This window comes from Columba livia, chromosome 3, assembly GCF_036013475.1.
Source record: "Columba livia isolate bColLiv1 breed racing homer chromosome 3, bColLiv1.pat.W.v2, whole genome shotgun sequence".
NCBI classification, from domain to species: domain Eukaryota; kingdom Metazoa; phylum Chordata; class Aves; order Columbiformes; family Columbidae; genus Columba; species Columba livia.
Window position 1 is genome coordinate 31,919,230 of NC_088604.1, and position 26,578 is coordinate 31,945,807.

Here is a 26,578-nt window from a genome sequence, read left to right on the forward strand (position 1 = left end):
AATTTAGCATCAGTGATATTGCTTTGATAATGTCTGCTCTGGAAAACTGCAGCTGCTGGGTAAAACACTAGTGTAGTTTTGCTTGCAGCCTCATGGACACAAAATGCCATTTAATATAGATATATGTGTGTGTAAGTATATATATATATATATTTGTGTAAAATATAATGCATATAAAATAATAATAAAAGTAAATAATAAAAAAGAATAGTTAATGTCTCTTCATTGCCTGTGATTATTGATTTAATGAGTTAAATGAAAATACAGTGATTGCAGTATCCTTTTTGATAGCACTTCAGTTTTGGAGATACCAGTCATCAATTCATATAACAAATCCTCTCACAAGAGGGCCCATATCCTGAGCCTTTTATTTCTAATGGCTTGCAACAAAATGAACCTGAGTATACTGAGATGTAAAACCTAAGGCCAGGATAAATTTTGAGCAGTTGAGGCTACCCTAGAGTTCAGAGAAAACGTGGTACCTTGTAACCAAAGATGTTTTCCTTGAACAGCCAGTTACAGAACTACTCAGGATTCGGTAGCTTGTTAGCACATTTCTAAAACAGGCTTTTCATTCTAGCTCGTTCATGGGGACAGTAAGAGCATCTGCCAATCAAAAAGCCTGAAGAAAGATCCTGCTGTGAAACCACCATGTTTTTGGGAACTATACAGTCAAATGCGGAGGCTCTGTGATTGTGAGGAACCTAGACAGGAGAATGGAAAGCTGGTTATAAGCTTGCTGGAGAGCTTCGTCCTCTGTTGAGGATAAAGGATTGTAATTCTGAGCAGGTCCTTCTGTGGAATTCCCTACGGGGATTTAACGTTTGCCATCCCTGATCTGGTGTATGGCATCTACAGTGTGATGTAGGGGCAGCTAGTGAATCTCAGGTACATTCTGTAGTATTTGCTTCATAAAGGTATAAAGTTGGCAATTTCTGCAGAAAGCAGCAAACCATGCACCAAATGTAGTTTCTTCAGGGTTGCCATGAGAAATTGAAGCCGGGCTTCTCATTTATATCCTTCAAGCACCAAGAAAGCTCCGTCTTGAAGCAGCTTGATTGTCTTTCACAGTAGACTTTTGCGCAGCTCTGTGAACTTTGCTTATCATGGAAGTTCTTCTGCACCTCCCGAATTCTGAAAATAATTGATTACCTAGAGGTTTTTTTTTTTTTTTGGTCACATGAAACTGGGAAAAATAGTTTACCTTCATGACTAGGAACAAAAAGCAGTCATACCACATACTTCTCCAGGACCCAGTTGTCTGATTAAATGTTTGTCATGCTGAAAGAAAATCATATAGGAACAATACTAACCTTATGCTCTGTTCTAAAAGAAGAGGCTTATGAGCAATTTCTTTTTCTCTTGGTTTTTTTTTTTTTTTTTTCATTTTGGATACCTGTGGAATTAGTGACCCTTCTAGATATTATTTCAAAACTGCTTGAAGGGAGAAAACTGCTTTCAGTTGGTCAGAGTTCTGTCTTAAAAAACCAGTGATATGTTAAAATGTCTTGTTACTGGATTTTAAATTATTTTGCTTTTTAAGACTTTGAAACTTTGCTGCAGGTGCTGATGATGATCTCTGTGAGAAAACTTTGCTTTTTAAATGGACACAAGTTATTCACCTACATGAATCAGACCTTTAAGACCAGGGGGACAGAAGCACTAAATATGTGCACAGAAAATCTTGTCCATCAGAGTAGCTGGGGAGGCACAAATGAGAGAAAACATTTCTTATAAAATGCTCATGCTATTGTGAATATTTTTAAGTCTTAGTATGCCAGCACCCAAACCTACATTTCTGTTAGTACTTAAAGTGTAGGAATATGCCGATTTAGAGGATCAATGAAACTAAAAGATAAGCTGCAGTAAAGTGACAGGCTTGGAACAGTCTGCCAACACTTGTTCACAGAAAAGGAAAACAACTTAAAATACAAAATTTTACCAAAAGAAATAGCCAGAAGGTTGGGAAATGTATTTTTTTTTTTTTAATTGTAGGAGTATTCAAATCAAGTGGTGTTGGAGCCATGATGTGTAGAGTATTTCTAAGTCTTTTAAATCCAGTAGCAACCATGTTTCATGTTTTTACTTTGTGCCTATGTTCAGACAGAACACGTTTGAATTCTGAACTAAAAAGCACTCTTAAATGTACCTTGAGTCTTGGAGTGGACTTTCTTGTGTGGAACTATCTTGCTGGTGATCAGGTCTGTTACTGTGAAGATTTTAGAGCTGCTGGATTAGAAACAGCCTTCAGATTCCATAAGAATCTGCACAAAGTAAGGACCTAAACAGAGAAGCAGACCAGTTGTTTGGGGTTATCTGGAATCAAAGCTGTGTTGGGATATGCTGTGTTGTTCTTCTGTAAGTTTCTTTCTGTGTGCTTACAAGGCACTTATCATCATAGCATTTTGCTTAGGTTTAAAAATAAAAATAGTGATATCAACTTGTGGGTTTTTTTCTTTTTTTTGGTGGGGGTGGGGGAGACAAACATTTCATAGGGGTGATTATATGCAAGATAGAATGAGAAAAAGAATTGCTATGCTGTGTAGGACTACTCTGTGGGTTGTTGGTTTTTGTTTGTTTGTTTGTTTGTTTCTGGAATTTTTGATTTTTCAGCCAAGCAAATCTGTTTGTGAATTATCGCCTAATATTCAGGGACTTTTTTTTTTTTGCCTCAGACCACCTTTTAGTTTTACATTGGTGTATCCCCAGCCCTTGATGAAGTAAGGTCTCTAGGCAGATACATCTGACATGACTTACCGTGGCCAAGAGTGCATGCCCACAGTGTAGTTACCCCCTTCTGAAGGGTGATGTTGGAGAACATCACACAGTAACAGAGCTTGAAGTCAGAGGAAGGCTGCACTTCTGTCGGGAAAGCTCTTGGAGAAGATTTCTCCGAGTCTTTCCTGCAGGGGTAGATGGTGCCTTCAGTGACTGAACAGCAGCAGCCTGGCTTGACAGAATGATTTTTAGTACAGAAGAGTTCCCTCAAGTGTGGCTTTACTACTTCTCTAGCAGAGGAACAATGACCTCTCCTTCTTCATTTCCAGGGCAGTAAAGTAGATTAGAAGGTGTTCTGTGTGTTTGATACTGTCTGCATCTGATAATGTTTTCTAGGACCACAATATTTTCTTTCTGTTATCTGAGAAAGCCAGGAGATCTGTCTGGGTAGCAGAATGGGAGAGAATGCTTCAGTAATTGCTATGCTTCTCTGTGCTTCTAAGTGTCTATGTTTGTGGTGGGGTTTTTTTTGTTGGTTTGTTTTTATGTGGTGGTTTGTGTTTTATATATATATATATATATGTGTGTGTGTGTGTTTAAGTTGCCTTCATCACCACCTATCTGCCATGTCTTGATGTAATGTCATGTTTTTAAATTGTTTAGTGTGGATCTTGTGATTTTAGAACACCATTTCTGCAAGTTTACCATGTTGTGATAGAAGCCAGGAGAGATGCTTTTTTAAAAAAAGAACACTCAGTTAATTTTTTTCTTGGAATACAAATACAAAAATTTAATCATATGATTGTAACCTATTGCCTTCAATGGGCAAAATTAATGTTATTCAGGGTCCCCTGACTGCATTTCAATCCATAATGTGTAATAAGTTATTTTTAAATTTAACTATTATTTTGTTGTTTGTTTTTTTTTCATGCTAGGCCCAGCTAAGAGCAGACTTGAAGTGTCAATGAAATGTATTTTTTAACTGTATAATTGAAATGTGTGTAATTCTGAACTGTTTTAAAACCATTTTTGTAGAAGAATTTACACAGCATGTGATTTTATCCCTATACTACATTATCTATATTCTAGCTACTCAGTCAATTAAGAAAAGTAGGAAAGAATACTGAGTCAATTAAATGAGCAAATGACTGTTCTGGGAGCCTATTTAACAAGCTCTTCTACATCAAAACGTACAGATATTAATCTGTCAGAGAATTTGTTTAGTACTGATAAAAATGACAGCCTGTTACACATCTATGCTGGAAACAAATATTACTTCATCAAAATACTGTTGCAGTCAATCAACACAATATTCCAGTCCTCTGGACAAAAGAGCTGAGATATGTACAAAAATATAAGCCACAATTATCTCTTTGGAGCGCAGGATAATGATTATTTGATTTAAAGGTTTACCATTATTTGGGGGAGAGAGAAGTTCAAAAGTGTTAAACCACTTTGCCACCGCCATGTGGTAAAGAAAGCAGCTGGTGTTTAAGAAGAAAAAAAAAAAATCTTTAGAAAATTAGTATTTGTATTGCATTAAAAACATTAGGCAATATTTTATCAGCGTATGACCAGTATCGCAGAAACAACTCATTGATTATCTGTGTCCTGCACAAGTAAGCACGCTTTAAAATTTTGCATCTCAGTGTTAAATGCACATGCGACTTTAAAATATGGTTGTAGTGTAGACTCCTGCCTCCATATTGGTAGCATTTAAACCAAAAAACCTGATTAGTGATTGTAGTTTATTTATAGATGTGTTAATTGAATTTGGTCACAAAATGTCAGTGATTTATCATCTATAATGAGTGTAAAGCATTGGAAGGGCAAATAATCATTTAAACAATTACGTTTATTTTTACCCCATTGGTTTTGTAGATTGCTATGCCTTTTGTGAGCATCCTGAATAAACAGCAGGTGAGAAACGGATTTCCTAAAATTCTGTGTTTTCTCATAGAGGTGCTAGAAAGTCAATATTTTACAGAGGCGAGTTGGATCTTTCATAGGTAGATGTGTCCTGTTGCATGGAGGATGTTAAATGTAATTCCAAAGTGGCAGCGTAAATAGTTATAAATACATTTATTAATCTAAACTTCAGAAAAGTCAGACAGGAAAGACGAAGTCTATAATAGGCTGTCACTTTGGATGACATGATAAAATAAAGCAAAAAAGAAAATGAATTAGTAAAATAAACCAGTGAAACAAAGTATGCCTATTACTGTATTAATATTGTTTTGGAAACAATATTTGAACCTATGCTTTAAATTATAAGTAAACTCAACCTTCATATAGAAAGGGGAAATGCTCTGTAATGAAGTGATCATTTAATACATTTCATTAGTTATTAAATAAAATTTTGTGCTTTCAAAATATTTCCCATTAGTGTGTTCCACATACTTGTACCATGCAAGCACAGGACTAGTGCAGAAGCAAGAGAGCAAATCTGGAAAAGCAGTAAGATGAAGGAGGTGTTTGCTATATAAGGCTTGCAAATGTCAGTAATTCTGCTTCCAACATGTCTTTGCAATATGTCCTCCCTCATTTCTATGTTGTTATTCAGAAATCTCTTAAAATCACTGTAGAAGCAAAAAGCTTTAGCTATGTTTAGTTCAGCTTGCTTTATTGAATTGGGGTATTCACTTCAACAACTAAACACACCATAAGACACGGCTGGAGACTAAAACCTGCATCATTCCTGTATCTATTTTAGCAAAGGTTGATAATTAAGTTGTTCAGAACAGCTGAAAGGCAAGAATCAAAATATTGCCTGACTACGTCTTGAGGATGAATGATTACATTACAGTACATATTGTGATTTAAAGTGGGAGATTGCTGCTTTCCCTTTGTATGGAAGTTTTTGCTTTGAGTTCGGGAGGTTTTATTCTGGCATGTGTCTGATTTTTCCTAATTTGGTAATCCTGAATTGATTGCTGCCTTCCAGTGATGAGGAACCAGGTGGGACTCCTGTGAGCATTTGTCTGGGTTACCATAAGCTAGTAGAGGAAGGTGATAGATTAAATATCGACAGTCCTTTCCTTTCTTCAGTGCTGTTTTCTAGCACAGGCTGCAATTCAAAGCATTTTGATTTGGGAACCTGGTGTTCTGGAGTTGAGGGGAAGCAGTCGTTTTGTCACCCGTCTCCTTATGCTGGTGTAACTCAACAGGAGCTGCTAGAATTAACTCTGCAGCTGCTTCGGGACTTCTGCCCAGACGGGGAAATGTGCAGGAATGATGTCCAGGATATGTGGGGCTGGCTAAAAAGAAGTAGCAAACAGTGTCCTCTTCAGAGGTTATAGAGTGAGAAAATGCACCATGCATTTTTGCTTTAGAGAGGTAAACTTACATACTCACAATCAAACCAATCCGAGATCTCAACCAGCAGATTTTGGTGATATCCTAGAGAGTGGGGTTTGTAGGTACTCTAAGGTATAGGCAAGCAAGATTTTTCCTTTATTTTGCTTTGTTATACTTGGTTCCTGTAAACTTTGTATTTTTAAGGTTGTTTCTTTGCTAGATGATAAACCCTGCTACACAGAAGAATAAAGGAGTTTCTGTTGGTTCTGAATTTGGCATAGCCTTCAGCCAAAGCTATTTCCACTCATACATTATTAAAAAGTATACCTTTTGAGTTGTTGGTCTTAATTAATATATTTTGAGACAGTCAGTGTTGGGAATAAATGCTTTGAGAATTTCTGGCTTTTGCCTGTTACAATTTCAAGAATGTTTTAAAAATCTAAGTTGCAGTAGGAACCTATTGGTATGTACCTCGCTCTTCTGCTTATGCACTTCAAAGTGGTATACTGTAATAGACATATTTCATAATATCATACCATATAAATATTCAGACAAGTAACATATTCGAAACTGCATAATTAAAATTTAATCTGAAAGTAATATTCCTTTTTAGTCATTGGCGTAGCTTTTTGCAAGAAGTGGAGAGTGTTTCAGCAGCTAAAACCAGCAACCTACCGTAAGCCAGTTATTTTATCTGCCAATTCATCAGGTCATGTTGCGTTCAACGTCAGCTTAGCACTTTGGCTACCAATGCCATATGATGTTCCATCGATGGTGTCTGTGCATGGAGCACTCTCCCATTTTCTAATAGGGTGCCAGGCTTTTGCATAACACTCTTCTTCATTCTTTAATTGGCCAGCCATACACACTGAGTTATTTTTATTCCTGCGGACTGTAGCACCCTTATCAATAAAATGGAGATCATTTGACTTTTAAAAAATTAAATAAAGCATATGGAGGTCTGTGGATTGAAATAAAAGCTATTTGCAATAGTGAATAGCAATAGAAATGCAATAGCAATGACTACTTGAGCAGTCCTTCTTCCCTCCCTCCCTCCCTTCCTTCCTTCTTTCCTTCCTTCTTTCCTTCCTTCCTTCCTTCCTTCTCCGTATGTTGAATTATTAATAATTATTGTTTAATTATTAATAAATATTGTAGTATATCGTCTATCTGAGTCTTTGTCTTGCCTTTGAGCACCTTGATAAATCTTGATAGGGGTAATTTAAACTTTAGAGCAGCTGAAATTTTTAATAAGATTACTTGGTCTGATAATATACCTCTCTCTCCCTTTAGAGTATATATTCCAGGTAAATTTAATTGCCTCCTTAAACTATGTGCATCTTGAGATATTATCTGAAAATAATTTGTATTTATTTCTCACTGCTGTAAGTCAAAGAATTTTTTTAAGCCTCAAGCATAGTGTGTGGCAACACAAATTACAAGAGTTGGTAGGTTTTTTTTGATGTAGCTAATTTTAAGCCTCATGGGCTGATTCCGATGGCAGAAGATTGTGGATAGAGATGGATTTTTTTGTTGCTATTTATGTTTAAAACATGAAAAAGATGCTGAATGAAAAATCTATTTTCAATGAAGCAATAATGGCAAAATACAAGAGCGGTAAAAGATAATTTTTTCCTGGACCACTTTTCCACCTTCCAGCCTGTGTGAAGTGAGGACTTGCCAGCCTTCCAGCGTGCCGTGGGCTGCACAGTGCCCACCAGTGATTCTCTCCCTCGTTGGTAACTGCGTGGTCTATGGCACACCCCTTTGTGAAGGCAGCTGGTTGACTCAGCTACCTAAGAATGAAAAGGCTTCTCAGATGAATACAGCCAGTCAGACTAAACGCCTGTTAAGTTCATGCCATGTGAAGTTCATGGTGTCTCCGTTCTTGGAGGTATTCAAGACCTGGGACGTGGTCCCAGGCAACCTGCTGTAGCTGACCCTGCTTGAGCAGGGTGGGGTTGGACTAGGGACCTTGAGCCATCCTTCTGAAGCTCAGTGGTGCCATGATTCTATAAAGTTAAATTCAGCAGAAAAATGAAATTCATATCAGGGCATGTCTGTATGTGTGAGATTTCATAGGTCTCTGTCATCTTAAATGGGGAATTCATTGTGAAATTGTGAAAATAATTTCCTGGATTTTCATTTTGATTCAGTATGAGGTTTTATAATCATCAGGCTAACAATGTTTAAGATGTTATAGTTCTGTGTAAATGTTTTGACATCCTTATAATTGTAATGCTTCTGTATCATGTATAATGAATGTTTTGTTTTTTTGGGAACTTCCATTAGTATCTCTTACAGCCATTTAAAATAAGTATTATACTTTGAATTCACATAATGCATAATAATTTTACTCAAACAGCTTCACACTCAGCCAGAGGTTTGCAAACTACTTTGCTGTTGACTGGATGTCACAGTCAACAGTGGCAAAAATGACAGACACGGCCATTAGCAGCAGTGTTGACAGCAAGTAATACTGCTGGCATGGGATGGGATGGTCTCTGTGTCGGGCTGTGTGCCAGTCTGAAGTCATTAATGGGACTTGCACTCAGAAGAGCTACTCTAATGGCCTTGTCTTAGGGTCTGCATTATGGTAAGCCCTATTGCTGTAATTCCAGGCCTCCAACCAGACCTCCTGACTGGCAGAACTTGGAACATAGTGCAAAGATAAGTTTTGGCTTCAAGTGTTTTTTTCTTTTTAAGATAAATGCTTTAATAACGCAAAATATTTTTAGTTTCATTATTATTTTCATAGTTTTTGTTAGATGAACCAAGCATATTTTAGGGGGACCTTAACTGCCCTTTGGGGCTTTCATCTTTTCAAAGTTACAGCGAATAAAGCACTTACCATGTCTGAAACCACTTACATGGATAGATCTCTGTTTCTGCTTCTAGGATAACCTGACAGGCAATGCAAGGAAAACTCAGCATCTGAGAACCCTTAACTCTGCAGGTGGTATGGGCTGAGATTCTTCTCATCTACATTTCCCTGTCATCTGAACTTTTTTTAGTCAGTGCTGTCAAAAGGTACTTTCAGAGGGCATGTGTACTGAGAAAAACATCTGTAATAAGTTAGATGGTAATACGTTGTATTTTTTTTCCACCATTAGCTGTTGAAAGACCGTAGGTGACTAGTTCCTCATTTTTAGAAAACAAAATTACTGCAGAAGAACTTAATCACAATTTTTGGCCCAAGCCATAGGCCTTTAAGAGACTCCTGCAAATTAGCATTGATAACTCCTCTATTAATGTAGCTTCTTCACTTCCTTCTTTCTCTCTCATCTCAAGAGCTATTGAAAAGATCATTAGAACTAGGGAACCTCCACCACTTGACTCAACACAGAGTTGAGTCGCATTGACTCAACTCTGAGTTGAGTATTTGGGTGGAGGTAACCTACTTCTTTCTTCAAACTGAACAAACTACATGGTGGCAGAAACCTTCCAGTAGCTAAATTTATGTTTTACTAAAGTACAGTTAGATAATTTAAAACAAGATAACCAGGTGTATCTCATTATTCGAGCCTCTTGAAAATGCGGAATCGGTCCAACTTTGGAGTTTTCCTGAGCCGTGCAAACTCCAGTTTCCTCTGGTGTCCAGAGCAGAGCTCTTCCTTCCAGTCCATTGGTGGTTTGCCTTGAAAGTCTCCCTGGCAGCTTTTCAAGTGTAGATGTCTTCAGTGCCCTCCCTTTCTGCTGGTCCATGGCTGGAGCTGCAGATGCTGGGGAGCTCAGAGGAGCAAAGCAGCCTCTTCCCCCAGGGTAGCAGTCAGTGCACTGCAATGGGACAGCCTTCCTCCTGTTCTTTGCTTGCATCCTTTCTGGGTTAAACATCTATAAGGTAGGTACACAGTAAACTGAAAACACACTAAATAATTCTACCATCTGTTACGAGCCATCAAAACAGAAGTAGGATAAAACAAGAATTCATAATAGCTTTAAAAATATAGTGCAATTTGGAGAGGAAGCAGGTGAATGTTTATGTAACACAGCTTGCCGTGGAAAAACTAAGTTGTACGTTTTTGACTTGTTAATGATTTTAAAGCTTCTTAAAAATAACAGTTGAAATTTATCCAGATACTGTTTAAAGAGTCACTGTCATCACAGAGCTAGGTAAGGCTCTGTAGGCGCCTTCTTTCCTGAATAGATGGACAAATACATCTTATGTAATTTGTGGCAGATAGTTATAGCTGCCCTCTTTTCTTTCATAAATTAGTGGTTTTAATTAATCTGTTTGTTTATGGTCGAGTTGCTTCTCTTTTGGCTGACTTCACCCCCTGTAGAAGCCATTCTGTCCAGTGGTGCAGAAAACCATGTCTATGATGACAGGCTTGATGAATCACGAACAGGCATAATTTATACAGAGGATTGTTCTTGTATTATACAGGATATGCAAATGAAATGGCCCTGGGACAAGGATTTTTGTAACGGGACTTAGTAAAGTCACCTCTGAGATGAGGATCAAGCTTGTGATCTACAGTGGTGGCGAAATTTGTCTCTTGAGTTTTCAGTCAAGTGTTTTCCTTACGATAGGTTTGTTTATCTTTTAGAAGGTTTCAAAGAGACTAATGATAATTATGATTAATGTAGTAACTGAAGTGCTGTCTATTCACCAAACTTTTCTACATTTTTTTTTTAACAGGGCAATGATTTTTCTTTTTCTTTTTTTTTTTTTTTTTTTTTTTTTTTGGTGTGGAAAGCATGTTACAGAGCTCTGAAGTTCTTTGAATTGCTTCTGAAGAAAACACAAATTTTAGCAAAGGACAACTTTTAGAAGGTTTCCTTAGCTAAAGCATTCAGATAAATTCTGTGGATCCAGTGAGAAGGACAAAACCAGCTGTTCTTCAGTAGCGAAAGCTGTTCTTCACGACACAGGATTTTTCTGTGGGCTTTGCCTTTCAAGTGTGAGATTTTTCTGGAATTCGGGCCATGGTTTCACAGTAGGCAAGAGCAGGATGAAGAGAATTCTTGATCTTAAGGCATTGCATTAATACAAATTAATGTGGAAATTGGTTCCTTTGTATTGCAGCATAATTTCAAAATCAGTAGCTTATGGAATGTACTGACTAAATCATGTCTGCCTAGTTGAACAGATTTAATTGTGCTTCACTGAGAAGGATATAACACCCTTTGAGGATTTCTTATCAATAATATTTGTATTTAGAAATGTAGATCTGTGCAAAAAAATTTAAAGTAATATCCCAAACTGCTAACCTAAAATTGAGAATGTGAATGTGGAAAAAATTATCCAATACATCACATGGGCTATTTATTTCATTGTGATAATGAAGCATGTCTTTTTAATGAATAAAAAACATTTTGAGAAAAACAGGTGATTCCCAAGTTGGGACTGACTCGAGAGGCATCATACTTGCAAATGAAGGAAGTGGTGATAAGTAACACAATGTGCTGTTGGTGAAAATTGTTGACCCAATTTGCTCTGTGCTGTTCAAATCATCCATTAGATCTTCAAATAACAGCACGTGTCTCTTATAAAGCATAAACTGATTCTTGCTTGTTAACTGTCCAGTAAGAAAGAATTCAGAGTTTAATTGGAAAAGCCCAGAATGATGCCTTTTCTTGTGATTTCAAACTGAAGGAATTTCAAACTGAAGGAATTTCTTTCAAGTCCTGGATGGAGGTGGTTTGTCCTGCATAGGTGGCTTGTCCTGTACAGATGTGGTTACAGATGTGCCGAAGCTTGCGTTCAGCTCTACCCATTTTGGCAGGCAGCTGGAAGGAAGGATGAACAGGAAGTGTATGGGCTCAGGGACAGGTGACCAGAGCACAGCAGTTTAGCTGTGTAGCCCCCCTTTATTTTTTGTTGCACATCAGCAAACCTCCTGCTGCAGCGTAGAGCAGAGGTCAGTCTTTTGAGCTGTTTTATAAAGAAAAGTCCAGGCTATTAGGGAGTTGCATTGCAAAGTGCAGTATGGAAAACTGAGTGTCAGTGTTAATAAGTGCTGCCTGTCAGCCTTTGGTGATCCTGTACTGTCAATTTTCTAGTAAACAGGCACTCAATGTGAATGATATTTGGATTATTTTTTGATAACTTATTCAGCAAAGCTAGTGAGCAGTTAACCCAATGGTATTTTTTATAAGTCTCTCCCAGGTAGTTACTGTTGCATGTACAATGCACTGTATTTTAGTGCATTGGAATGAATTTTGTACTGTTGTGCACGTTTAGCCACATATGTAGTTGCTGCATGCGACTTTAATGTGTATGTATGCTCCATGAATTCTTCACAGTTGGAGGTGAATGGTGACTTCTCATTTCCTTTCTGGATGTTTCCAATTCTCCTTAACCAACAAATTCAAACATCCCGTCAGGAATTGTAGCATTGATATGACTTAAAAGCAAAATAAAAATCTCCAAATAAACATACTTCTTGGAATTGGACATATAAGTCTGTGGAACTGATGGGATGCACTCACAAGAGCTGAGGGAGCTGGCTGATGTCATTCCAAGACTACCCTCAGTTAACTTTGAAAGATCTTGGTGGTTGGGAGAGGATCCTGAAGACTGGAGGAAAGCAAATGCCACTCCTGTCTTTGAGGATGGCAAGAAGGATGGTCCAGGGAACCACAGGCTAGTGAGCTTCATCTCCAACCCTGCCAAAGTTATGAAGCAATTCATCCTGGAAACGATTTTCAAATAAATAGAGGGCAAGAAGATGATCACGAGTAGTCACCATGCATTTACAAATGCTTAACCAACCTCATACCTTTCTATGATGGAGTGACTATGTTGGTGGGTAAGGGGAGAGCAGTGGGTATAGTTTACCTCATTTTCAGTAAGGCTTTTGACACTATCTCCCATAATATCATCATACACAATCTGACAAGGTATGAATTAGGTAAATGGACACTGAGGTGGATTAAACAAGTTGAATGATGGAGCCCAGAAGGTGGTGATCAGTGGCTCAAAGTCCAGTTGGAGGCAGGTTACTGGTGTTATACCCCAGGAGTCAATACTAGAGCCAGTACTGTTTAACCTCTTCATTAATGAGCTGCACTGTAGGACAGAGTGAACCCTCAGCGTGTTCACAAATGACACAAAACTGGGAGGAATAGCTTATACATAGGATGGGTGTGCTGCCATTTGAAGGACCTGGACAGGCTGGACTACTGTGCAAACAGGAGTCTCAGGAAGTTCAACAGAGGGTTATGCAAAGTGCTGCATCTGGGGAGGAATAACTACAGGCACCGGTACAGGACCAAACATCTAGAAAGCAGCTTCACAGAAGATGACCTGGAGGTCCTGGTGGACAACAACTTGGATATGAGCTAGCAATGCACTCTGAAAACAAAGAAGGCCAACAGCATCCTGGAGCATTAGGATGAAGCATCAGGAGAAGTGTTTCCAGTAAGCTGAGGGAGATGATCCTTTCCCTCTACTCAGCACTGGTGATACCATGTCTGGACTGCTGTGTCCAGTTTATGGGCTGCCCTGTACAAGAGACACTGAAGGGAGTTCAGCAGAAGACCACAAAGATGATGAAGGAATTTGGGCGTCTGTAATGAGAAGAGGTTGAGAGAACATGGACTGTTCAGCTTGGAGAATGGAAGGTTTTGAGGGGAACTTATCAATGTGTATGTTGATGAACCTGTTGATGGCGACTGAAGATGATGGAGCCAGACCCTTCTCAGTGGTGCCCAGTGACAGGACAAGAGGCAATGGGCCCAAATTAAAAACAAATACACTCCATCTGAACACAAGAAGACACTTTTTTTACAGTGAAGGTGGTCAAACACTGAAACAGGTTGCCCAGGGAGATTGTGGAGACTTCATCCTCGAAGGTATTCAAAACCTGTGTGAACATGGTCCTGGGAAACCTGCTCTAACTGACCCTGCTTGAGCAGCAAGGTTGGACAAGATGATCTCAACATGTCTCTACAAATCCAAATGATTCTGCGTGTGAACTAGCATTGTTACACGTACTATTGAAGCTATACATTCAAGAGACAGAGAAATAATAGAGAATGAAAGGCAAGTATTTGAGGTTTAATCTCCATAAACATTTAAAATTTCTCATTTGGCAAAATGGAAGCTTTCAAGCTTTCTTTACTCCCATGCACTCCTGAAGTCTTTTAACTGTTCTTGCTCATATTTTCTCTGTCCTGGGGCTTCTTGCAACTCTTGGTGCAGCCACCCTGGACCTAAGCATCAACATTTTTTCCCTTCATATGAAATCAGATTTGTTTGGCTTTTGGGTTTCGACTGGAGTTTCTAGAATTTATTTATTTTAGAATTTATTTATTTATTTTAACATGCTTTTGGGTTCTAAACAGTTGAACAAAGTCACTGTAATTAACTGGAAGGGCCACTTATGACTCTCTCCTGCCCTTCTTGCTCGATGCTTTTTGACCTCCTGGTCTTTACTCTTTTCTCACTCTGTGATGGGAGATTGGCAGGACGGAGGGAAGGTGTCTTAGGGGTGATGGGTGGCAGAGCAAAGAAAGTGAAACTGGGACACGGTGACTTGAAAGACAAATTGACTTAGAAGAAGGGGGAAATTAAATTAGTGGAATTTATTGGCAGAATACACAGATGTGTTATGCTCGTCAGTAGGATGAGGGGAGATATAGCAAGGTAGAACTGTGGGATGTTTGTATTTGCATAACGTCGGTGTATGTAATTTTATGCAAATTTTCTCTCAGACTTTGCAGTGCTTTTCTAAAAGCAGATGTATCCTGAAGCCTTACTAAGAATAGGCAGGGAATCTTAAGAAAATTATGATTTAAAAAAAAACCATGTGGGATGGGGAGTGGAAAAATTAAATGGAAAGTGGAAAAGCATAGCAGAAGAATTTATAGGGAGTACATAGCACAACCAAAAATCAAAGGGCTAATTAATGGAGGAAGAAGATGGCAGTAGTTGTATAAAATGTGGAAAAGACCTAAAAACATGCATCTGCTATCTTGGTCTGTGAGGGAATAATGTTGAAAACTGCTCAACTATGTGCACATTGCTGTTTTTCACTGGAGACACTTTCTGAAAAAAAATTTGCCACTCCAAATGCTGTAGAAAGTGTTGTAGAAGGCTGTTATGTTTTGCAAAAATAATAAAAGAAATAGTGGCGAAGTTTCCTGATTTATCTCAGTTGGCAAATATTAGTCAGCTTTGAATGTGTGATCGAGGTGTACTTAATACCTGCAAAAACTGTAGTCACTCACAACAAGTTCTTTTTTAGACATTTGTTTGCAGTAGTGTTCTCTTCTACTTGGGTGCTGAAACATGCTGATTTTCCATGGGGAGAGACTGCCCTAATGAGGTGAGAAAATTAGCCTTTTATATTTAAAAAAAAAAAAAAAAGTCTGTAAGCCTGTCTCTTTTAACAGTTTTCTGTCTGTAGCAATCTCAATAGGAAGAAGCTGGTGTTTAACCCTTTAGTACATGAAGTTCCTTGGTTAAAGATTAATGTTGCTTTCCCCAGAGAAACTACATTTAAGTTCAGCTCACTTTTCCTTTAAAAATACTCTTAATAATTGATCATGTATGTGTTGATCAGTGTGAAGAGCTGTGTATTGATGTTAACTTCAAATGAATTTTTTCCTTTTACTTTTCTTGCTTTTAGATGTGACAAATTGCCATACTGTGTTGTTATGAGTGTACTGATGTCATGAATGTTTTTCTAGGTTCCACAGGGTTTTGTTAGTGAGCTGTTGTAGATCTCTGTTAGCAGAAAAACATTTATATCCTTGAGGAGAGTTTAGTCTCTTAAAACAACCTTGTAAGTCAAACGTCATTTAGTGCCACTGTTGGCATCCAGTTGTATTTTCTCATTGCCTGTTTATCTTGTCTTCATGTATTTTCCTATCAATACAGTTGATGCAGTGTGTGACTTACAGTAGGGTGCTAAATTCTTCAGTGAAGAGTTGAAAAAAGTGAAAAATGAGCAGAACGTTTGTGCTTTTAGCTGGTATTATTACTGAAAATATTTTGATGCCTTCAGAGAGAAGATGCTCAAGAAAAGCAGAACATAAGTGGTGTAATATTTATTTTCACTAGCTTCACTTTTATTTTTGAGAGCACTGCAGGTCTCATAGAACTCATTTTACAGGGGAAAAATACATAAATTATTTCCCCACTTCTTGTCACTCTTTCTCTGTCATTTTTCAAAGACTGTTTTTAAAAAGCAACAACTGTGGGACATGTTCATTATATCTGCTCCTCTTCTTGCTCATTGAGCCTTAAGTTCAATGATTCAAGTTGGGACAGCAGTTGCAAGCAATTGAATTGATGACTTGGAAGAAAAGCTAGCAGGTGAGTTCGGCAGGGTGTCCTTTTTATTATGGAGTTCCTTGAGTACCAAGAAAAAAGTGCTTCACATTTCTGCAGATTGTAGATCCAGACAGTAACATGATCCCCATCTCTAGCCCATCAAGAGGTCATAAATCTAGAGCTGCAAGTGGCTGGGGAGTGGAAGTGGGTGGATGATGCTCTGCTCTTCAGGAATGTGGTTTTACAAGGTAGGAAGGTGGTGCAGGGGGTGATGTTGGTAGTTTGACTGTGTCTATGGTATTGACTGCTCAGTCAGTAGCCTTCAGAAAGTTATCAATTGTATAATACTTGAAAAATAAAATCCAAAAGAAGCTGTTGTCTTCCAGCCTGTTTTTTTGACCCATCATTCCACATAAATAATTCCTGATAGAATTAATAATGTAGGTGTTTGGTGTTTGAAAGCAGGAAATGTATGTATGCTGTGAATTAAAGAATCTCAAGATACTTTTATCAAAATAAGACAAGGGAAGTTTTTATTTCTTCTTCGGCAAAAGAGGAGTTACTTGTGTTTCATAAATAATAAAATATTCTGCTTGCCAGAAGTAGTCTTATGTAAGTGGGCATAGCTATTCTGTGTATAGAATTGGATATATTTTCATTTTTTAAGTTTCACCATTTTTAGTAAATGTGACTTCACGTCTTTCCAGTACAGTTTCTGTACTGTTATGACATAAAACTCCTGGCCTTTCTAGTTACGTATTTTTTGCTGTATTCATACTTTTGTAGATCCCATTCTGTTTACACACACGGCGAAATTAAGAAGTGATGGATGTGTACAAGTAGCATCAGCGCTGTGATGAAGTGCTCTTAAAATAAGTATGCACAAGTAGAAGTGTCTGGAGATATAAAATATTCAGAGGGTTGAATTAATGACTGTGAAAGACGGCTTGATGTTTTCAAAGTTTCTTTTTAGAAAATTAATCAATTATGGATTAATATAAAGCTCTTTGATTAGCTGGTGGCAGCGGGCGTTGTCTCTGCGAGGGGTAGGGAGTGGGTCAGTGCGGGGCAGTGATGCGGCCCAGGGCGGTGTGGCTGGGCTGACCCATCCCAGGGCTGGGCATGGAGCCGGTGGCTCCTGGGGGAAAACACCTTCCTGCAGTGGGCCTGGAGAGATCCCAGCACCAGATTTCTCTGGGCTGACTGCAAGGAGGTGTCTTCCCGTCAGCCTAAAGCTGTTGAACCTGCTGGCTTCTCCTTCATGGTGACTTTTGAAATGCACCGTGCGCCTAAAGACAGATTTGTGTTTTGTGATTTAGAAGTAGATTCTATTAGGCAGATTTTTTTAAAAAAATAGACTTTGGAAGAAGTAAAAATCAGTAGCTATAAAAAAATGATCTGTAATAGAAGACATTCTGATATTCATTTCAAAATGCCTTTTAAGGACTCTTTCCACTACTTCATGTGAAACTGTCTCTCCTCAAGTTTATTGTATAATGCTCTGTTAGCTGACAGAAAGTTTCCATGTGTGTGTGTATATATAGCTAGTTAATGGGCTGTATAAATAAGGATTGTGCTTCTTGTCTAAATGATCCATCTTGCTGATACTGCTATGGAGTGTATCCATTGTCATCAGAGCTGGGCTGTGGAGTCTGAATGCTCCTTTTGCTGAAATCTCAGCTGTTGTGGTGTTTTATTATCAAATTTTCTCCTTGTTGCAGAACTCAAATCACACTTATGGTTTCAGTCAAAAAATCACAAAGTCAGTGTTAACGTGTTTTTCTCTCACATGAATCTGAAAATAGTTTCCCTTTCCTTGGTTTCTGTGTTTAAAACCAGTCCCAGAGAATGGTCTAAATGTAAGACTTAAGCATCAAAGAGCTCTGCATTAGTGGTGTCACTTAAAGCACCATTGAAGTTCTGATCTTTCTAGGATGCATATGTAAAATTAAAGCGTGAATTTTCTGGTTAAGTTTTTTAAAACTGAAAAGGGATTGTTTCTTTAGTTTTAATTCCCTCCACAGGAGCTGCTATTTTATTGATGCTATTTACAGAGGGCCTAGTTTACAGCAGAGTGCCGAGAAGTTATTAGAGAACACTGGAAGTCAGAACATTTCCAAGTTGTGAGACATCCCGCTAAGTTTATTTTCTAAATAAATGTTTAAGGGTTTCTGTATTAACCAAAATAGGCTAAAGTTTACATCACAGGAGTTCAGTCTTTCAGCTGTTCAATACGACTGCACACATGACAGTGTACAGAGACTGTTCAAAGTTAGCAGGATGGTTTTGATCAACCACCACTTCAAATCAGTGGTTTTCGGCACTGGCTTTTATATGACATGATAGTTACAGTAAATAATCTGAAGAAATATCTTCAGGGTATATCTGATATCTACTCCTTTTATTTGGGTACCATCTACTCAGCCTTGTGAACAAACACAGGCTTTAAGCCTTGTATTTGTTATCTCTAACACATATCATGGTATTTCTGTATTAGCTTGCATTTTTTACTACTTCGGTCCCACTGATGGTGCAGGCACTGCCTAGATGCTTCTCTAGCCTTTTTCACCATGGGTGATCAAATCAGATGTTTTCAGCCGTTCCAGCTTAACCCTTTGACTCTTTGGTTGATCCATACCTGTCTGGTGTTTCTTTTTAGTTGAATATCTGCATCTGCCAGGCGCCAAAGGGTACTCGGTTTGTGCCATCCCCAAAACAACTCAGGGAAAAATGCTCTCCTTGAAATTCTTGCATGCTGTAGTGAAGAGGAAAAATCACTCTAATGTCCCTTGGGTTACAAGTCAACCAAGTCCTAGTGCAGGAAGAATTGTTGCAGTGACCCAAACCCCAAATCACCTGGCACAGTGATGGTGCCTGGCATTCAGGTAAAGGGGCGTGAAAGAAATAGCAGGAAAACTGCACTCCCAGCCCCATTTCTCCAGAACTTCTGTCCAGAAGACAGTGGCAGGGTTTCTGTCTCTTCCTTTTCATTTCTGACAAGTCTCAGGAAGTAGGATCAGAAGACAATAAGGAATCAATTCTGCTTAGTTGTTGGGCAAATCTGAGTTTTAAGCTAAATAAAAGTAATATGATTATCAAATAATGTGTATAATTATACGGTTGATTGGAATTGTAAAAATCAGGTCACATGATTTAATCTTTTGCTAAGTATTTTGACACTAGTGGATAAGGGAAAAAAGGTGCCTTGTATAATAACAACAATGATGTTAGCTGAGCTATGTTTTGGTTCATTTATGCAAAAATGTGAATATCTGCTGAAAAAGAAAGGTAAGTGTGAAACTTGGCACAAAACAAGGATCTTGCATGTTTCTTGGTTATTAATTTTGCAGATTCAGTCCATAGTTCTGATTCAGGCAGATGTGGGGAAAAATAGGATGTAGGGAAATTACAGAAAATTTAGAGTTATCTTTAGGAGATAGACTTTGGGGAGCAGTCTCATGGTTATTTTCTGACCTTTTATACAATTTTTGATTTCTTAAAATTGGCGGTATAGGGTGTATAATGCTTTTAGTCAGCCTAGTAAAAATATTTTGTAGTTTGCGAAAGAGAGCTCTCTTCAAGTACTGTGTTTCTTTGGCTCATTTCCTAGTTGCTAAATGCTTTCTCTCAGGGTACAACCTTTCAAAGATCAGCAAAGGAAGTACTAATAAGCTGTGAGACTGTTGCTGCCAGTCTAATGTAATTCCCTTTGTAGCGAAGGTAGAGAAGCAGCAGAAAACTTCAGCCAACTCCCATGGGAAGGAGAGAATGCCTATATTCTAGCTGCAGTAAAATAGAAAAAAAAATTATGGCAGAGAATGGATTTATTTGATTGTCTGACAAAAGTACTGTATCTTACTGAAATTCCATTATGTGAAAGTATGCAAGAACTTGATCACAGTGGAGAGACCAGACATGGAGCATTTTCCCTGAATATGCAAAGGATGTTCACTGCAAGTGGCTGAGTAAACCAGAAGGTGCATGTAGGGGTGAAGAGAAGAGCATTCTGCACACACAGACTTGGATTAGCTGGATCTGAGCCACTGGAAGATGGCTTTCTGCTATGTGGTAACAGAAAAGATCTTTAAAGCCAACTTGGTTAACTTCGCAGGGATAACTTTGACATTGGGGTAAACTTGTTTGTCAACAAATGTCATTTATCAAACTGAAAGGGATTTTGTTTAGATCAGGAGAAGAGTCATTTGCTTGCTCCAAGTGGGCTTTTCAAATGCTGTTTGTACATCAAATATTAATCTATATGCTAGTTTTATCAATAGTATTTTAAAGTCTCTAATGGCATGTGAAAACGTCAGTTGCTGGGCCCCGGATCAGACATAAACTGTGCAACATATAAGCTTGATCTGAAATTCTGTTGGACATAGAACATATTTTTAAAAGAATCTAAGGAAATTTTTGCAGTAGTTCCTACGGTAGAGGTGCATCTAAAGTTGTGGAGGAAGCCTTCAAATGTAACAAGACCACTTTTTATCATCTTTGGAAGGTCATGGCAATCAGGAGAGATCCCTTATGATTGGAAAAAATACAAACGTTCCGCTGATCTTGAAGAAAAGTAACACCTACAGGGTTGTTGGTCTCTCCACAGCACCTGGGAAGATTTTGGAGCAAATTATTTTGGAATGCATTTCTGAGCATGTGAAAGGCAATAAAGTGATTGAGAACAGCCAGCATGGCATTACTAATGACAAATCATGCCTGACCAACCTAATTACCTTAATGATTGGCTCTGTAAACAAGAGTAGTGCAGTGAAAGTTGCTTGAATGGACTCTAAGTGAGTTCTCTAAAACTTACTTCAGTAGTATCCTGGTAGACAAATTGGGGATTGATAAGTTCTGGGTGGATTGCTTTGTTCCAAGGTTGGTGATCAGCAACCAAAATGCAATTGGCAACTGACTGCTAGTGGTGTCCCCCAGGAACTGAAGGTGAGGGACAATGCTGTTTGTTACGGCAGACTTGCTTGGCAATTACTAGACTCTTGGCTGAGCTTGGCTACCGTCACAATGTGTGTTCTGCTCCCCACATTTGGTACTGTGGGACTGACTGCCTCTGCCTGCCTGGTTGTCACATAGCTTGGTGGCTGGCTCCCCTTGATCTGCAGAGGTGCTCTTGCTGCTCCCAGACAGCAGCGCATCTTTGGAAACCATGCTGCTCTGAGCGGGGTGTTGGACTAGATGAGGTCCAGACATCCCTTTCAGCCCGCCTGGTTTTGTTACTCTGTGAAATGTGACTGTGCTCCAGCTCACCTTGTTTAAAGCACTCATGGAGCTTTAAAACTTGTCGACTGCCTTGTGAGCTGTTAGTTGTTGGTATTTAGTTATTTTTGTTAAAATAGACGTGGAATCTCAGGCAGCTATTTGTTGAGATAAATGTGATAATGGTCAACTTCATTCTACTTTCTCTCATCATGAGATGCAGACAAAGAGAGTAGGCAGATGGCTGAGACTTTTGAGCAGATTTCAAGGGAAATGCCTCGAGAGGACTGCAGAAGGGACAACCTCCTACTCTTCCAGAGCTGCAAGGACAAAAGTCTGCAAACTATGCTAAGCTAGTATCTTTGTCCTTAGACCTGCTTGTCTCAGTGCAGCTTCATTTCCTCAACACCCATCTTCTGGTGTGGCAGAGGAACAAGCGAGGTTTGCTGTGCATGGTCTTACACTTTGCGATGTGGTGGTGGTTGTGCAGCCCTGTGTTCAGGTTGACTCCCTGGCTGTTCTGAGGGAAAAACTACAAATGGGGAGGCTCAGTGTGTTTCTGTTCAGCTGTTGGCTGTGCTCACAGAGGGAAAGTGTGAGGCAGAGGCTGTGCTGCCCAACCTGCTTCCTACACCTTGAACTCTGCAAGAGCTCAGAGAAAAGGTACCTGCAGCCATGCGCGTGCTTCCCCTAATGCTGAATCCGTATGTTGTTTGTGCACTGTGCAGCAGGTCCCGCTGTTGCTCCTGAAGTCCGTATGGTGCTTGTACCTGGTATGGAAGTGACCGGCCACCTTTGCACCCTGTTAGTTCTGTGGCCATGGGACTCGGCTGGCACTCCCTGCTTTTCTCTCCTAGAGCTGCTTCCACTGGTTTGTGCTGGAAATGAAAGCACATACATGTAGCAAGGAGAAAATAATCAGACCCTATTAGCTATTTTACTGCTGGCACTAGCTGTGCCAGGCAGGATAGAGTTGTTCTGCATTTGCTGTGTTACCTTAACTCTCCTCCTGCACAGTGCTAATTATAATCCCGATATGATCTAATTAAAAAACACTCTCTATACTGCCTGATTGATTCTATGTGAAAGTGAAAGCTGGGCAGTCTTGGCAACTCAGGAGGATCCCTGTTGCCAACTCGGACACGAAGTTTGAGAATACTGGAGGAAGAATGCCTATGAATAATTGGGGTTCGCAATTATGGATATTCTCAGTAAAATGTCAATATTAAAAAATATGCTTCCCAGATGATTTGTTTGCATAAGTATGTGCTGTGCATGTGGTGGTCTGTACACAAATAGGCAGCTGTAGGTAGTTTTGGGGGAAGACGACAGTTTGTTCAGCCATTTTTGTATTTGAAACTGTTCCGAGTAAGGAGTCACTCAATTTGTACTACAATTTCTAATTCTGACTCTGCAGCTAAAACCCAGTGTGATTTTAATGGTTTTTAATTTACATTTGAATATTGCATGCTTATTTGTTTTCACCAGAGATTTGCTATTGATTGAATTCTTAAATGATGTCCCTGCTGGCAGAGTTGCTTCCTGCCAGTTAGCATCTGTCTGCTGGATTGGGGGGCTCTGGGTTCGTATCCTTGCTTTCACTGACACAAATAGGATGGCTTAGCACATATTTCTTTTTTTGTCTTTCCCTCTTTATTTGTCATTCCCCACCTCCGTAAACCCTTCTGTCTTTTCTCTTTCTTCTTTTTCTCTTAACTTCTCACATAGTGAAGCTAACAGAGGAGGATGTGTGGGATGAGGAGTAAAAAAATGGGGGAGAAAGTGAAAGAGAGAGTGAGGGAGACAAAAGGGAGAATGTGAGAGGTGAGGAGGAGGTGGTAATGAAGGTGGAAAATAGAACAAAGAAGGAGGGGGAGCAGGTGAGTGGAAGGGGAGATTAAATAACGAGAAAGCATGCAAAGGGGAGAGACTCTGCTCTGTGACTTTCAACTGGAGATATGGCAGTCATTTTTTTTCCTGCTCACAGGAGGAGCAATTAGAGAGAATGTTGGTCCTGAACCTCTTCTGCCAGGCAGTTAATTTTCCAAAGCCATGAACGCATCAGCTTTATTTTATTCTTAGCTGTAGATGTATGAATAACCTGTAGTTAAACATGTCGAGCAAGTCTGCGCCCTGGTCAGCGTGGAGAAGTATCTCCAGGGGCTTTTATTTTTTTCTGTTGATGTATGGGCAATTTTTTGCACATAAAGATACAGTTTTGGCAAAATGAATCTAAAGGAGCGTTTGCGTCTTAGTTCCCTAACTGTTATCCTTAGGTGGGATTGAACTTCTGGAGACTGTCTAAATCATTGCTTGGTAAAAGCAAGTTTTGTGGCAGGCACAGAATAGCCGGGACTTCCCTGCTCCTCCATGGTCTCACATTGTCCACCTTTCTCCTCTGTTTGTGAATGTCTCCCACACCATCCCTTTCTCTGGTATGGAAAAGTTGAAGGAAATCAGTGTTTCTCCCATTGATGGACTGGAGATGATGGGTGGCTGTTCACAGACTGTCCTTTCTCTGTGTAAGACCATACCATTTTGGCCTTTTGATCAGGAAGGCTTAGGACTGATAACGGTGGTTGTGCAGAAGGATAGAGATGGCAGCTGATAACACGAGGAATGGCTCTGCCTGTAAATGCTGAGCGATCATCTGTGCATTTTCCATTTCTTTGTTGTGTGTTCTGCAGCAACAGGGGCATTCAGCTCATTATTTACTTGCTGCTGTTCTGTGCATTAATACAGACTGTTGATTTCATTTGTTTATAGCAAGGATTTTTTTGGAATATGTACGCCAAACAGTCACCCCCAACCCTCCTGAAGCAACTTAATGGTGCTGAGCAGTTACAAATTAAAATGGAAAGTGTGCTTTGGTGCTTTGCTTTTCTGTAGTCACTATGATGTCTGGGGAAATACTGCAATGGAGAAATTCTATGTTGAGTTAATTCTAGAAATCATGTTCACATTAGAATTCCCTGAACTGTACTTTATTTAAAAATGTTTTAATGACCTGCCATATTCAGTGCATTAATCTGTCAAAGAGATGTTCATAGGAGTACATTTCAAATCCCAGAGTGGAACTGAGGGACTTTGTTAGAGGTGACATGCTGTTTTCATGGTAGGAAGCACGGGTTTGTTCCCTGATACCTTCCCCAATATTAACTCATGGTGAGAAGCCATTGCAGACTCTATAGTGATGTAATAAGAATGAAAGACAATCTTAAATAAGGGAGTAATTGTGATATTTTTTTAGAAATCATAGAAGCATCTTTATTTTTTACTTCTTTGGAAGATGCTGCTCCAAGGGAGACTTGTGGACAACCTCTAATGTTTTCCCTTCATCAACAGAAGAACAGCACTGGGAAACTGAGATTTCCTGGTGAGTTGTGCTTGGCTGAAGATTATATTTTCCTTTGTGAGGAATGTCTGTGAGAACACTACTGTTGTTACTGCCACTTGGATTGCTCCAGCATCTAGGAGCTGTAGGCCTGGAGTGGCATCCTCGTTGGAGCTGTACGCAAGGAATACCGCAGAAAATACATTGTCCAAAAGAGTTTATAGTCTAAACAGACAGACAGTAGCATGCAAGGAAAGACTGTGAATATCCTGGTTAGCATAACAGATGCTTATCTCAAAATTTACACCATAAGCATTGTCAGATAACTTGCAAGCATCATGGCACAACAGAATTTGAAGAAAGGATTTAAATAAAATGCATGTCCCTCATTTAGCCTGTGGGTTATGTCTTCAGGGAAACCTAGTCTCTTCTTCCTTTTAATGTTCTTTTCTTCCTCAGAGACACTTGCCACAGTGATTTTCTGTACTGCAGTAAATTGTAAGTTTTCAACTACAGGTTCTCTTAGGGTATGGACTTTGCGAAGGTGATGGCATCATCTTATGTTCCTTGGTGGTAACTTGTAACGTTGCAATCCTGTGGTGTGTTCAGAGCTGAATTTCAGTTACTTTAAAAATACTACATGCTAGACACTACATGGTATTGAATAGGTGAAAAAGTCCTCAGTGAATATTTACAAAGAAGAGGAACAAGAAAAAATATCAAAGATCTGTTTTGAAGTTACGATTTAAGGCACTAATATTAAGGACAGCTAAATTAAGGAAGAATATGATAAAAAACACTGTTAGAGAATGAGCAAAATTCAACTGTTGCTCTTTGAAACTTTATTTAATTTTATGTTCCATATGAAAAGGAGTTAGGGAGAGGCAGATGATTTGCCTGATCCCATAGGTCTGATCCTGTATGATTCTTGTATGGTTCTCATCAATATGAAGATGAGAAATAAAAGACTGAGGAAAACAGCAAGAGCCCCCAAAAGAGACAATGAATGTATATGCAAGCAACATGCAATCAGGAACAAGGTAAATGAAGTTTAGGGTATTCAGATTCCTTAGTTCAGCTTTTACCAATTAGACATTGCTTCACTAAAATTTTACGTACCTGTTCTTGGAATTCCACCCCTATCCGTATATGTGATATAACCACCTAAATTCCTTGAATAATGAATGGATAAGAGAATTTCAGAAAATGATACAGTCTGTCTAATGCCCTCCTCTTTTAGTTAACTGTAATGGAAGGCAGGCATTTCCAGGTTTGTATATTTTATATAGTAGAATAAATGAAATCGCATCATGTTTAGTTGAAAACGTCTGGACAAGTCAATGCATTGTTGGTGTCTAAGTAGAAAGATGCAACACATCAACTGAAAAATCAAAAGAAAAGTAGTGGCTTCATAGAAATGACAGATAGAATTGCATTTGATTGATTTACGCAGTGTATTAAAAAAAGAGTAACTAGTAAACTGTGAAGATGATGTCCACATCTTATTTTGATTTTGAGTTTACACTTGAGTTGGTTACACTTTTCTGCTGGTATGTTTATGAACTCTGAGTAGTGTGACATATGATTATCTAAACTATCATGTAGTGTATGGCAGTAGTGATATGTAGTTGGGAGAAAAAAAATTAAAACTTTTCAAAGACCAGTGTTGTTTTGTTAAACAGGGAAGAAGTTGTGTTTTTGTTTTTGTTTTTTTTCTGTGGGACATTAATGCTGCATGTAATACTGGAGACAAGAAAAACAATTTCTATACCATTGTCCTATTTTTTTTTTTT

The 26,578-nt window shown here is 38.9% G+C and overlaps 1 protein-coding gene across 47 annotated transcripts in view; it reads left to right on the top strand.

The window, feature by feature from the left end:
• RIMS1 (regulating synaptic membrane exocytosis 1) overlaps window positions 1-26,578 on the top strand; it is a 314,448-nt gene that overhangs the window by 59,514 nt on the left and 228,356 nt on the right. The gene's annotated exons all lie outside the window — the stretch shown is intronic.